Raw genomic sequence first — 12,141 nt, forward strand, 5'->3', positions numbered from 1 at the left:
GGATAGAACCATATAAATTTGGTAAAATGATCGACAAAAATCGCATAATATTTAAAGTTGTTGACGGAATGAATTGGTGAGGTCCATAAGTCATTGAACAAAATTTCTAGAGGAGCAGTGGAAGTTAACGAGGATGAGGAAAACGGTAACTTGGTGCTTTTATTTATGAGGCACGTATTACAATGCAAATCGCTAAACTCAGAAACATTAATATTAAAAATTGGAGCTAATTGACGCAAGACTTTGATGGAGGGATGACCCATGTGATGGTAGAGATCGAGAGGTTGAGTGGAGATGGTTGATACAGTTGGAGGAGAGGATGGAGTCGGCCAGTGATAGACTCCGTCTTTAGCGAGATCACGGAGAAGCAAGGCCTCCGTTGGATGATCCTTAACATAAAAACAATAAGGAAGAAATTCAATTAGAACATTGTTATCAAAACAAAATTGAGAAACGGAAATTATATTTTTGCGCATGGTGGGAACACATAAAACGTTATTTAAAGTAAAATCACGAGTGGAAGAGCGGAGAAGGGATGAACCAGAGTGAGTTATTGGAAGTCCAGAGCCATCTCTTGTTAGACCATGTCTCTCTCCCTAATTAACCTTGTGAACCCAATAACCCTAGTTTGTCCCTTATTGATTTAATACAACTTCACTTAATCTAAATTTACTTCTAGTTTGCATCTTAGTTTACAATCAATCAACCTTACTTTTATTTGACTAAAATAGGATTTAAACCGACTAAGTATACACCCCCGCCATCCTTGTGGATTCGACCCTGATTATACTACTTAATTGGGTTGTTTTATAAATTGTTTTTGAGCCGGAAATCGACGACTAGAACCGGTCATCAAAATGTGGCGCCGTTGCCAGGGATCTCCTAGAAATTAGAGAGTGAATTTATAGAATTGGGAGCCGGTGAGGGTGTCGACGGACGGTTGACCGGCTGAGAGATGTTAGAGACGGATTGTTGATGTTGGGAGCCGGGTAAGCGGCGGCCCGTGGGCCGTCTAGGAGCGCATTTATTTCCAAATAACTCGATTTTGATTCCGAGTTCGTGCTTGGTGATGGTGGTGACGATGGCGTTTCTGATGGACGGCGTTGATGGTGATCGATTGAGCAGCGATTGCTCGGCTTAAGGGCTATCGTGGGTCACGGCGTGTTTCTGCCTGTTGGGGAGTATTGATGTCGTGATGGTGGTTGGCAGGTGGCGACAGAGGAGTGAATTGAACTGGCGAGATGCAGGGGACGAGTAGGTGGTTGCTTGATTGCAGGTTGTTGCGTCAGAGCAGAGAAGACGAAAATGAATGAATCGTGATGACGGAGGATGATGATGAATGATGATGTCCATTAATGGTGCCGGTGAGATGCAACGAGGAGGTGAATGAGAGCTATGGTGGATGATAGTTGTTGATTGGTCGCTGAAATGGTGCCTTTAGAGGAACCGAGGTGAGTCGAGGTGAGCAAGGAGCACCTGAGCACGTTTGTGTGTGGATGGATGAACGAAAATGTAGAGGAGTAGAAGTGTGGTGTCGTGATGGATGCTGGTATCATTTGGAGGTTAATTGGTATGGTTGGGACTTTAAATGGTGACTAGCAGCATGGAGGATTTATTTTTCAAGGTCAAACCTTGACTTTGGTCCACAATGTTCAATTCCAATGCAGCCCCTTTCACTCGATTTTGACCCGTCTCAATTTCGTCTCGTTTTACTCTAACTCAAATCTCCTCTTTATTATTCCGCCACACCTACAAATTATAATAATGAAAAACTAATAAAATTAAAATAATAATAATAATAATAATAATAATAATAATAATATATTATAAATCGACTAATTATTAAATCTAATTGAGACGACTAATTATATATTAGTTAATCAAATGAGCTTTTTAATTAATCAAGTACACAAAATCGAGTCGGAATAAGGTATAAATGAGGAGTATAATGCGACTAAAATACTACTCATCAGATAGCACCAGGTTTCGTACGTGGCTCTTCTAGCTTTCTTATAATTTTTTGTCTTTGGTTTTCAAATATGACTTTAAGCTCTGATCTCCATGGCACATTAGGGGTGGTACAAATTAAACAAGATTTACTCCTGAACGCGGGGTGACAAGACACACGGCACTCCAACATGCCCAACCTAATTTCTGCATCAGGCACCCTCACACGGCGGCTAGTGGACAATAAAGGGAGCTTGGCCGTAGCTCAGAGCTCACGCAGCTACCCCGAATAACACCCCTAAGGTAGCTACCGACACCAAGTACTCGACGTAGTCAGGGCCCCAACATGCATGCAAACAAGAAAGGAGTGCAGGGACTGCTTAAGTAACTAGCGTCCTGCAACACTCCAGTGGTTCTGGAACGACGATAAACTTACCTAAGGTACGCCCCAGCTGGCTTAAACTATGATGAACACACCTTGCGCCATGAGCAAGGTTAAGTAATCTGCTCCCCGAGCAAAAAAACAAAGGGCACACGAGTCTAAATCTATCCCCTGGGTGGACACGACAGTTGCCTAAGTCTAAATCTGCCCCCTGGGTGGACACGACAGTTGCCCAAGTCTAAATATGCTCCCTAGGCAGACACGACATACCACTGAATCTCAACAAACAAGCACAGTAGCCAAAATACTGCTCCTTGAGCAAGGCACCTGATATTTAAAAAGTCTACAACCTGCCATCTAGGCAGATACGACAATATTCAAAAGATTAAACTACCCCTAGGGCAGAGTTCACCAAACCAAGTGTTTTAAAATTTTTACAAAGCCTGCGCCACACAGGGCCAAGTCCCCAAAATGAATACTAATAAAAAAAAAAGTGGAGCCTTAGTCAACGTCTATCATTTCCATTGGAGCTTTCTCCCCTCCTCCTGCCTCTGACTGACTTTTCTTTTCAGGAACAGAACCTGATCCGACAGCTTCCTCCAAGATGGCCTCATCAGCAGCAGCTTCCTCAGCAGCAAACCCCTGCACAGTTGTGGCCTCTTCTATTGTAGCGTCTTCTGCTGCTACAGGGGAGTTAACTTCGTTAGTCTCAGGCATCAAGAGGCTGATGTCCGGGGCAATAGGGAAAAGAGTCTTTAGCTACCTCTCTTCCTCCTCCAAGTCCTAAACGGCAAGCGACCCCTCTATTGCTGCCCTCATTCCATTAACTTTGTCCTGCCAGGTAGCATGAGCAGCAATGTTAGTGGCAAGCTCCACCTGGTTCCTGATCCTTGCCTCAGCCCGAGCCAGACCATTAGTAAACTCCTTGCATACTTCCTGGGTGCGAGCTAACTGGTCCGTATCCTCCTTTCGCTGCTTCTTGGTGCTAGCCATCTCCACCTTTAGGTTCACCACCTGTTCCCTGAGAGTATCTCGCTGCCGCTGCATGTCAGCACAACTGGTAGTCAGCTCCTGGTTCTGGGAGCTAGTGGCAAGATTCTCAGTCCAGACCCTCCTCATCACCTTCCTGGAATAGAGAGTAGATTACAGGGACTGGAGAGCAAAGACAAGAAGGTATCGGATAAATAATGCAAGGGTCCAAGGTACGTAAAACAAACGTATGCATGTGCAGGTATTAAGGGGAAAAGCTTACGATGAAGGCATTCACCACGTCCACTTTAGCCATCTGCTCAAGGTCCAACCCACTGAATTCCTAAGGAAACGAGGGGAACAACAGCTGGTCCATGGCAGGCCAGTAGGGTGCAAGTTCAGGATTTCCGAATCCTTCAGGGAAGTGGAGATCCATGCCTCCATCACCAGCAGTAGAGCCAGATAGAAGAGTGGGTGGATGGCGTGATATGGGAGTAACCTTGATGGGATCAACGGTAGAGCGAGTGTGGGAACCAGAGGCGCCAGGAGTGGAATTAGCATCAGGAGTTGGAGCCCTCCTCTTAGCAAGGACGGAGATGGAAGAGCTGCCAGCAGCCATCTTCCTCGCCAAAATGGCTTCAAAGGCATCAACCTTAGCACTTCCTGCAAAGCCCAACACGACAGATATCAGAAAAATGGCAAGTAACGCCAACTGTAAAAACAGGCATTACAGGGATCGGGAGGTAAAAAGACAGCAACTCACCAAAAGACATAGTGTGTGAAGAGGTGGTGGAAGAGAAACCAGGCAGCAGGTCAGGGAACTTCCTTTGATTGGCGGGGACACAGTGTAGTTTGCTGAGGGAGATAGTTGCGTCCTCAGGTAGTTCTGGATTCCGGGGACCTGCGCACAAGCAAAAGGTAAGAATGTGAGAAAAGTAAGGAAACAGACGTGTGACAGGGGAATGCTTACTCTTCTCCTGGGTCCATATCTCTTATATATCTAGGAGAGATATTGATTGAGTCTAGTTTAACAAAGAAGAACTCCTCAAACCATCTATCATCTTTCGACTTGGATAAGGGCTTCAGGAACACGTTAGATCCCGGCCGAGCCTTGAAAGAGTATTGACCCTTGCCCAGGGATGTAACACCCCCGCACACCAGGATGCCTTACCAAGGACCGTCCCAGTGTATGAAGGTGTTACCATCTCGGTTACCCGAGGTAGTAGATCAAATAGACAATAAAAGAACACTTATATTACATTACTTTAAGTCTTTACAACCAAGCTACAAAACGTGATACAAAGCAATAGCTATGACTACTATGGAGCTCTTGCGTCAGGACATCTATTCCGGCAGCGTGGTGACTCGAATCCCCTCCAAGACCATCAGCAAATAGACCAACCGTACCTGCTCAACCAACAGCTCACTATCCCCGAATGGATCACTATGGTTTTGAAAACATAACACGGGGTCAGTTACTGAAAAACTAAAGTAAGACAAGTACAATAAGGTAAACAGCTGATCATCCTCCTCCTCCGGTCTCCCGATCTCACACAATAACCGACTATACACCGAAGTGTGTAGCCTTGCCAGATTACCCATAGCAACAGGTAATCCATGCCGCCAGTGGGGGACCGCAACCAATCGCCACCTAAGTCCCGCTCATCAACGAGCGATATCCATGTCCCTTAATGTGCACATCCCCTCCCGTGACGGGTTCCACGGAGGGCGAACTAGGGTGTGAAGCCACTCCCGCAAGTGACTCCACCACAATCATCATAAAACCAACACTGTCATCACACCAACACCGCACCAACACTCCAACGATGATCAGCAGACAAGCAATCATACGCAAAACAACATAATCTCAAATCCATTAAATAAGAACTGAGTAGGAAAACCCTACCTCGTTGCCAACCATGAAAATGCATCCAAAACAACCAAGCAAGACTCCAAGACGCATCCTACAATGGTAACCACATCCTATTATAAGACTACCCCAACAATCTACTTAAAGGACAACCGAACAGCAACTTACCTAGCGACGCGGACCAACGGTGACAGAGACGACATCCTCGCACGCATCCTCCTTATGTACACTCGTCCCCTTCTATGGTTAAGGTCTAGGCTATATAAGAGTGTAGGGAGATATGGGTGATAGGTGAGAGAGAGAGAAAAATTAGTGTAGAGTGAAAAGAAACTGTCCAAAAAGAAATGAGACTAGCGAACTTGCATTTTATAATAACGCGTCAACAGCAGCTATACTCGGTCGAGTACTCTCATACTCGGCCGAGTAAGCTCTACTCGGTCGAGTATTCACACTACTCGACCGAGTAGTCCCTACTAGGTCGAGCAAACACTCACGTAAGACACTTATCTTCACTTGGCCTCTCACCTATCCCCTCCTAAGGTCTTTCGTTGTCAAAGGGTCGGTCAAAAGGTCCTTAAACATCGTAGGTATTACAGTCTTCCCCCCTTAAAAAGGAACTTTGTCCTCGAAGTTCAACCCATACATCCCAACGGCAAGGTTAACCACCTAAGTGACGTTCGATACAACATAAAAATATACAAGACTCCGACCACCACAAAACACGCAAGATGCACCACTACCAAAACATGCAATGCCCAAGACTCTGACATGTACCAATACCAAACTCTGACCACTACAAGGTTCACGACCCCATACCCAGATATAACATCCAATTATAATTCTAATATCAGTTACCACAATTAGGTTCGTGACAACATGAAAGAAAAGAAGAACATAGGAAGAAGACATACATAGAAAGAAGGCTACACACTAAGGAACTTTGATTTGACTTTGGTTTAAATGAACTTTTACATCGCGATATGCTATCTACCCCTCTAAAAAGGAACTTCATCCCCGAAGTTCGTTCTACTCAATGACTACGGTCAGCCAAAAGCCGAACAATCATTATAAAATACATACTTTGGTGCGAATTAAACCCACACTTCTACACATAAAGAACCAACCACATTATGAGTACTATACAAAGAAATGCAATACACCACCCACGTTAACGAACGACAAAGACATGGAACGTCATGGTATTACTACTATTTGTGAACACAATCACACCGCGTATTACCGTTACCGCCATACCTGAAACTCTTCTATAGGTTATATTTGCAAGCACAAGGTACCCTATACCAAGGGTCATAGACGCCAGCAAGACCCTAAGGATCAAAGAAGTAACCGTAAAACTAGAACAATTTCCAACATTATGATATGCAATACCCTGGTACTCGGCCGAGTATAAGAGAGTACTCGGCCGAGTAAGCTCTACTCGGTCAAGTATTCAATATACTCGGTCGAGTTTTCACGGGCAGAGATCATTTTCGACATTTAAGCACAATTTCGCCCATAACCTTAACCTGGACCAAGTCATATGCCATACCCAGCTGCAATTTCATGTCTACCAAACCTCAACATAGAATATGGAAATAAGTAGCGGTCTTAAGGCCAAATACAGTCATCCAAACAAAAGAATACGACAAGAAACGATAAATATCCATCAACAAAAATGAAAACAAGTCTAGGAATACAAGAAAATCACATGCCTGGACCCTCCTTCATCTCATCATCACCACCTGCACCGAATGTACCAGCTCCTGATGTACCCGCTTCATGGAAACCTCCTGCCAAGTAGCCGCCTCCGCCTAGCTGACAGCCGTAGTTGGCTCCCCACGGACCCGCGAGACAGCCAAACTCGGTCTCCTATGGTGGCCTCCAAAAGCCGGGGTCGACTCCATAGCTGTGGAAGACACCTGTTTCTACTCCGGGTCCTCTCCACCAAACGGGTTGTGCTAGCTCAGTCTCTATGCCCTTATTAAGGGCCTTCTCATGCATGTTGTGGAGCACCAAGGTGGTGGAGATCCGCTCAGTTAAGTCGCTCACCTACATCCTAGGATCATGCACTGTGGGATAGGGTGAGTACTGCTGTGGGTAGAAGTCCGGTGTGGAGTAAGAGGGCTCAGTCTCAACCGGGTCCACCCTAGGCTGTCTAACTCTACGGCGCTCCCGAGGTGGGGGAGGAGCCTGCTGCCCCTCAGATGCCGCTGAAGGCTCAGGTAAGTCTAGGAGAATGGTGGGGTCGATCAAGTAATACTGAGGTCCTGGTCTAAGTACACCACCCACGGGCTCCCACTCAGCTAAATGGTCAACTACAGGAAGGCGTGCAGGGTCAGGAAGCACCATCCACGAGGATCCCCTCACTCTCCAAGCATAAGACCCATCAGCCATCTTTCTCATCCATCTGTTGTGACACAAATACTTGGCGTTTATGGTAGGTACGGTCTCAATTAGCTCATCCCCCGAGGGAGGTGGAGCCTCAAAGTCAGTCAGGCGTTGGGCAAGACGGGTCACTATGGCCCCGCAAGATATGTGACGGTTCGGGGACCGTGCCATGTGATCAAGGCTAGAGCATACAACCCCCGGAGCACTATAGTAAAAGGGCTTCCTCCGATGCAGGTCCAAATAAGACATCAACAACATGACCTCAAGAGAATTCAACTTACTCACATCATCCCTCGCATACAAAAGGCAGGTGATCATCCTAAGGAACATGCGAAGGGATACATGCTGAACATCATTAATCAGCAAGGCACTAGCACTAGGGGCAGGTCGACCAGTCAGATATGGTAGATAAAGGGGTGAGCCACTATTCTTGGCTACATCACTAAGGCATCCCGCCCCCTCTGCCTCCAGGCCCAGGTGGCCAGCAAACTCATCGAGGGTCAACTCATGGTCCTCATTCATGAGGTGGAAAGAGACAGTCTTCTCTTTCACGTCATACACGAATGAGCTCAAGAATTCCAAGGTTAGGTGAGGGTAGGATTTCTTTCGCAATTGGTATAGCCCCTCAATTCCCAAGATCTCAAAGATATGGACTATGTCTTCCTTAACCCCTAAAGTCTCCAAAATATCAGGGTTCACACATCTAGTAGGTCGGAAGGGATGACTCATCAAAGCTATAAAGGTCTTACGTTGATTGAAGTCGGAAAACATTACCGATGGATGTTCATCCACCGATGGAACAATGGGTTCTCGGCTAGATTGAGTCCTCTACAACTGAACATTGGCACGAATCCGCTTGTTGGCTGGGGCTCCTGTGTTCGGCATGCTGCAAAAAGATGGGTTTTAGCAAAGGTATTCATAACAAAATTTTGCCATGGACGGACTGTTTTTGAACTGTACACTTTTAAGACGAAGTTTTAAGGCGAAATTTTCTCACAAAACACAAAGTATTCCAACCAAGAGAGGCAAAACCCTAGAAAATTTGATATCACACATGAAGCAATTTTAATCTTGAAATCGTGTTTGTGACGGCATAGACAATGCTTGAAAACAAATAAACTCAAAATATCAAAAAAAAAAATTAGATTAAACATGGTAAGGATTCGAAATAGAGCAAGGGCATGCCAAGAACTGAAAACAAATTGAAGAAATTGGTTAAATCTTTACCTTGATTGCGGTTTTGAGTAAGCAAGGAGGAAAATCCACAAGTAATTACCAACAAATCACCCAAGAGCTTTGAGAGAGAAAAGGTTTTGAAATTTTTAGAAGTGAAAGAATGGAGTGGGAGGCGGAATTAAGAAGGAAGAAGGGATTATAGGGTTTTTAGAACCAACCGGCTAAGTCACGATAAAACTGTACTCGGTCGAGTATTACTCTTACTCGGCCGAGTATCGGCTACTCAGTCGAGTATTCAGATTACTCGGTCGAGTATCCAGAGGTCAGTAGCGACTCTAAATTGAATTACTGGGTACTCGGTCGAGTGTTACTATACTCGGCCGAGTGTGGCCTACTCGGTCGGGTATAAGCTATACTCGGTCGAGTCTCACAGAGCAGAAGCGAATTTTCAAAATTATTGAACCTGCAAAACAAGTAACGACGTTCGGAGTTCCGTATAATCGAGCTCGTCACTGTCAGAACTTAATTCTACCACATCAACACGCACCTCACACAATAGAACTACTGCTACGTCAGTCGACGAACTACATACGTTCATCACCTCAATTACAGTAAACAATTAAGTCGCGATCAACACACACAACTAAGGTTAGCCACACAACCTGCAGAGATAACTCTATAACGCTGCATCTTAACACCTCATGATACATTCTTATACACATACCATGGAAGTCTCACATAGCACTTGTCATGCACAAAACTTTATCATACTCAATCATAATTCTATAACCATTCACTATCATACTCACATCATATCGTTCTCTAGCATGCACTCCACAAAATCACAAAATTCAACCATTCACAGCATTAGACTCACATTAGTACACAAGTTACGGCTAACAAATACACATGACAAACACTCTTCAAGCAACTACTCCTATTAACTACCCTTTCCCTGTGGCTGGCTTAAGCACGATGGGGCCATGATTTTGAAATGAGGGTGCCTACTTACCCAAAATCTAGCATCAGCTGGGGCTCCCAATGCACATACACCAGGTTCATTTTAATTTGACACCCTATATTCATTCGGTTCATTGGTTCAGGTTCCAAAATCGTCGGCTCTGATCCCACTTTGTAACACCCCCGCACACCAGGATGCCTTACCAAGGACCGTCCTAGTGTATGAAGGTGTTACCATTTCGGTTACCCGAGGTAGTAGATCAAATAGACAATAAAAGAACACTTATATTACATTACTTTAAGTCTTTACAACCAAGCTACAAAACGTGATACAAAGCGATAGCTATGACTACTATAGAGCTCTTGCGTCAGGACATCTATTCCGGTAGCGTGGTGACTCGAATCCCCTCCAAGCCCATCATCAAATAGACCAACCGTACCTGCTCAACCAATTGCTCACCATCCCTGAATGGATCACCACAGTTTTGAAAACACAACACGGGGTCAGTTACTGAATAACTAAAGTAAGACAAGTACAATAAGGTAAACAGTTGATCATCCTCCTCCTCCGGTCTCCCGATCTCACACAGTAACCGACTACACACCGAAGTGTGTATCCCTACCATATTACCCATCGCAACAGGTAATCGACGCCGCCAGTGGGGGACCGCAGCCAATCCTCACCTAAGTCCCGCTCATCAACGAGCGATATCCCTGTCCCTTAATGTGCACATCCCCTCCCGTGACGGTTTCCACGGAGGGCGAACTAGGGTGTGAAGCCACTTCCATAAGTGACTTCACCACAATCATCACAATACCAACACTGTCACCACACCAACACTCCAACGATGATTAGCAGACAAGCAATCGTATGCAAAACAACATAATCTCAAATAAATTAAACAAGAACTGAGTAGGGAAACCCTACCTCGTCGCCAACCATGAAAATGGATCCACAACAGCCAAACAAGACTCCGAGACGCATCCTATAACAGTAACCACGTCCTATTATAAGACTATCCCAACAATCTACTTAAAGGACAACAGAACAGCGACTTACCTTGCGACACGGACCAACGGTGACGGAGACGGCATCCACGCACGCATCCTCCTTATGTACACCCGTCCCCTTCCATGGTTAAGATCTAGGCTATATGAGAGTGTAGGGAGATATGGGTGATAGGTGAGAGAGAGAGGAATTAGGGTAGAGTGAAAAGAAACCGTCCAAAAAGAAATGAGACTAGCGAACTTGCATTTTATAATAACGCGTCAACAGCAGCTATACTCGGTCGAGTACTCCCATAGTCGGCCGAGTAAGCTCTACTCAGTCGAGTATTTACACTACTCGACCGAGTAGTCCCTACTAGGTCGAGCAACCACTCCCGTAAGACACTTATCTTCACTTGGCCTCTCACCTATCCCCTCCTAAGGTCTTTCGTGGTCAAAGGGTCGGTCAAAAGGTCCTTAAACATCGTGGGTATTACAAGGGACTTGACCTCAAACTTATGGGCAAGGTCCCCCAGGCAGATGTCGACCCCCAGCAGCTGATTGATGGCCATACAAGAAAGGAGTATTCTCCATACATTAGGAGATACCTGGGCCACTGGCAGGTGGTTTAGGCAGAGAAATTCCTGAACTATCTCAGGGAAAGGAAAGTGGAGACCGTATTTAAACGGATACAAGTACATGCATACCCAGCCCCTCCAGTAACCATCAGCCTTCTTTACAGAGGTAAGGATGTGAACCTCAACTCCGTCACCAAGACCCAGGTACTCCTTGATCCCGGGGATGTCGGCGACGGTAAGGGTAGAGTCGCAGTTGTGGGGATGTTTTAGAAGGCCCAGGGAAGGGAAAACTTCGTCGGGTTCTAAATTAATAGGATTGGAAGAAGACGAAGCTTGGCGGGTTTTACCCATTGAAGAAGGGAGTGAGGTAAGAAAATGATCAATGAGAGGAGCGCTTTACATGGGATCAAAGATCGGAACTCCAGCAAGGGTGGTATTCCCGGGAAAGGCAGTGCAGAAGGAACAGATGAAGAGGGAGAGTTTTGGGGAGGAGGAAGGGTTTAAGTTTGTGAATAATTGAAGAGAGGGAAGAGAAGTGTAAGGATTTAAGTAGGGAAAGACGGTAGGAGAGAATAAATAGGAAAAGTGGAGAGTAAATTGGTGGTTAGGTGGAGCAATGATGAGTGTATAGGAAGCTACGTAAAAACGACGCACGATTTCATCAAGTAATTTCCCGCTCGTCGTGTTGAGACGTGTCTCGCAAGAAATTAGGGGCAAACTGTTTGGGCCAAATTCTGCATATTGGGCCAGGAAGATTAATTGGACTAAGGGGGTGAGGTGAGTTAGTGGGCTGACAGTTAGACAAGGAAAGAAGGAAGTCGTGAGTCGCAGATAATGGGCTAAGGGTAGCAGAAAGCGGGCCCATCAGGTGGGCTTCAGCTGAC

This window comes from Silene latifolia, chromosome Y (assembly GCF_048544455.1).
Source record: "Silene latifolia isolate original U9 population chromosome Y, ASM4854445v1, whole genome shotgun sequence".
Taxonomy (NCBI): domain Eukaryota; kingdom Viridiplantae; phylum Streptophyta; class Magnoliopsida; order Caryophyllales; family Caryophyllaceae; genus Silene; species Silene latifolia.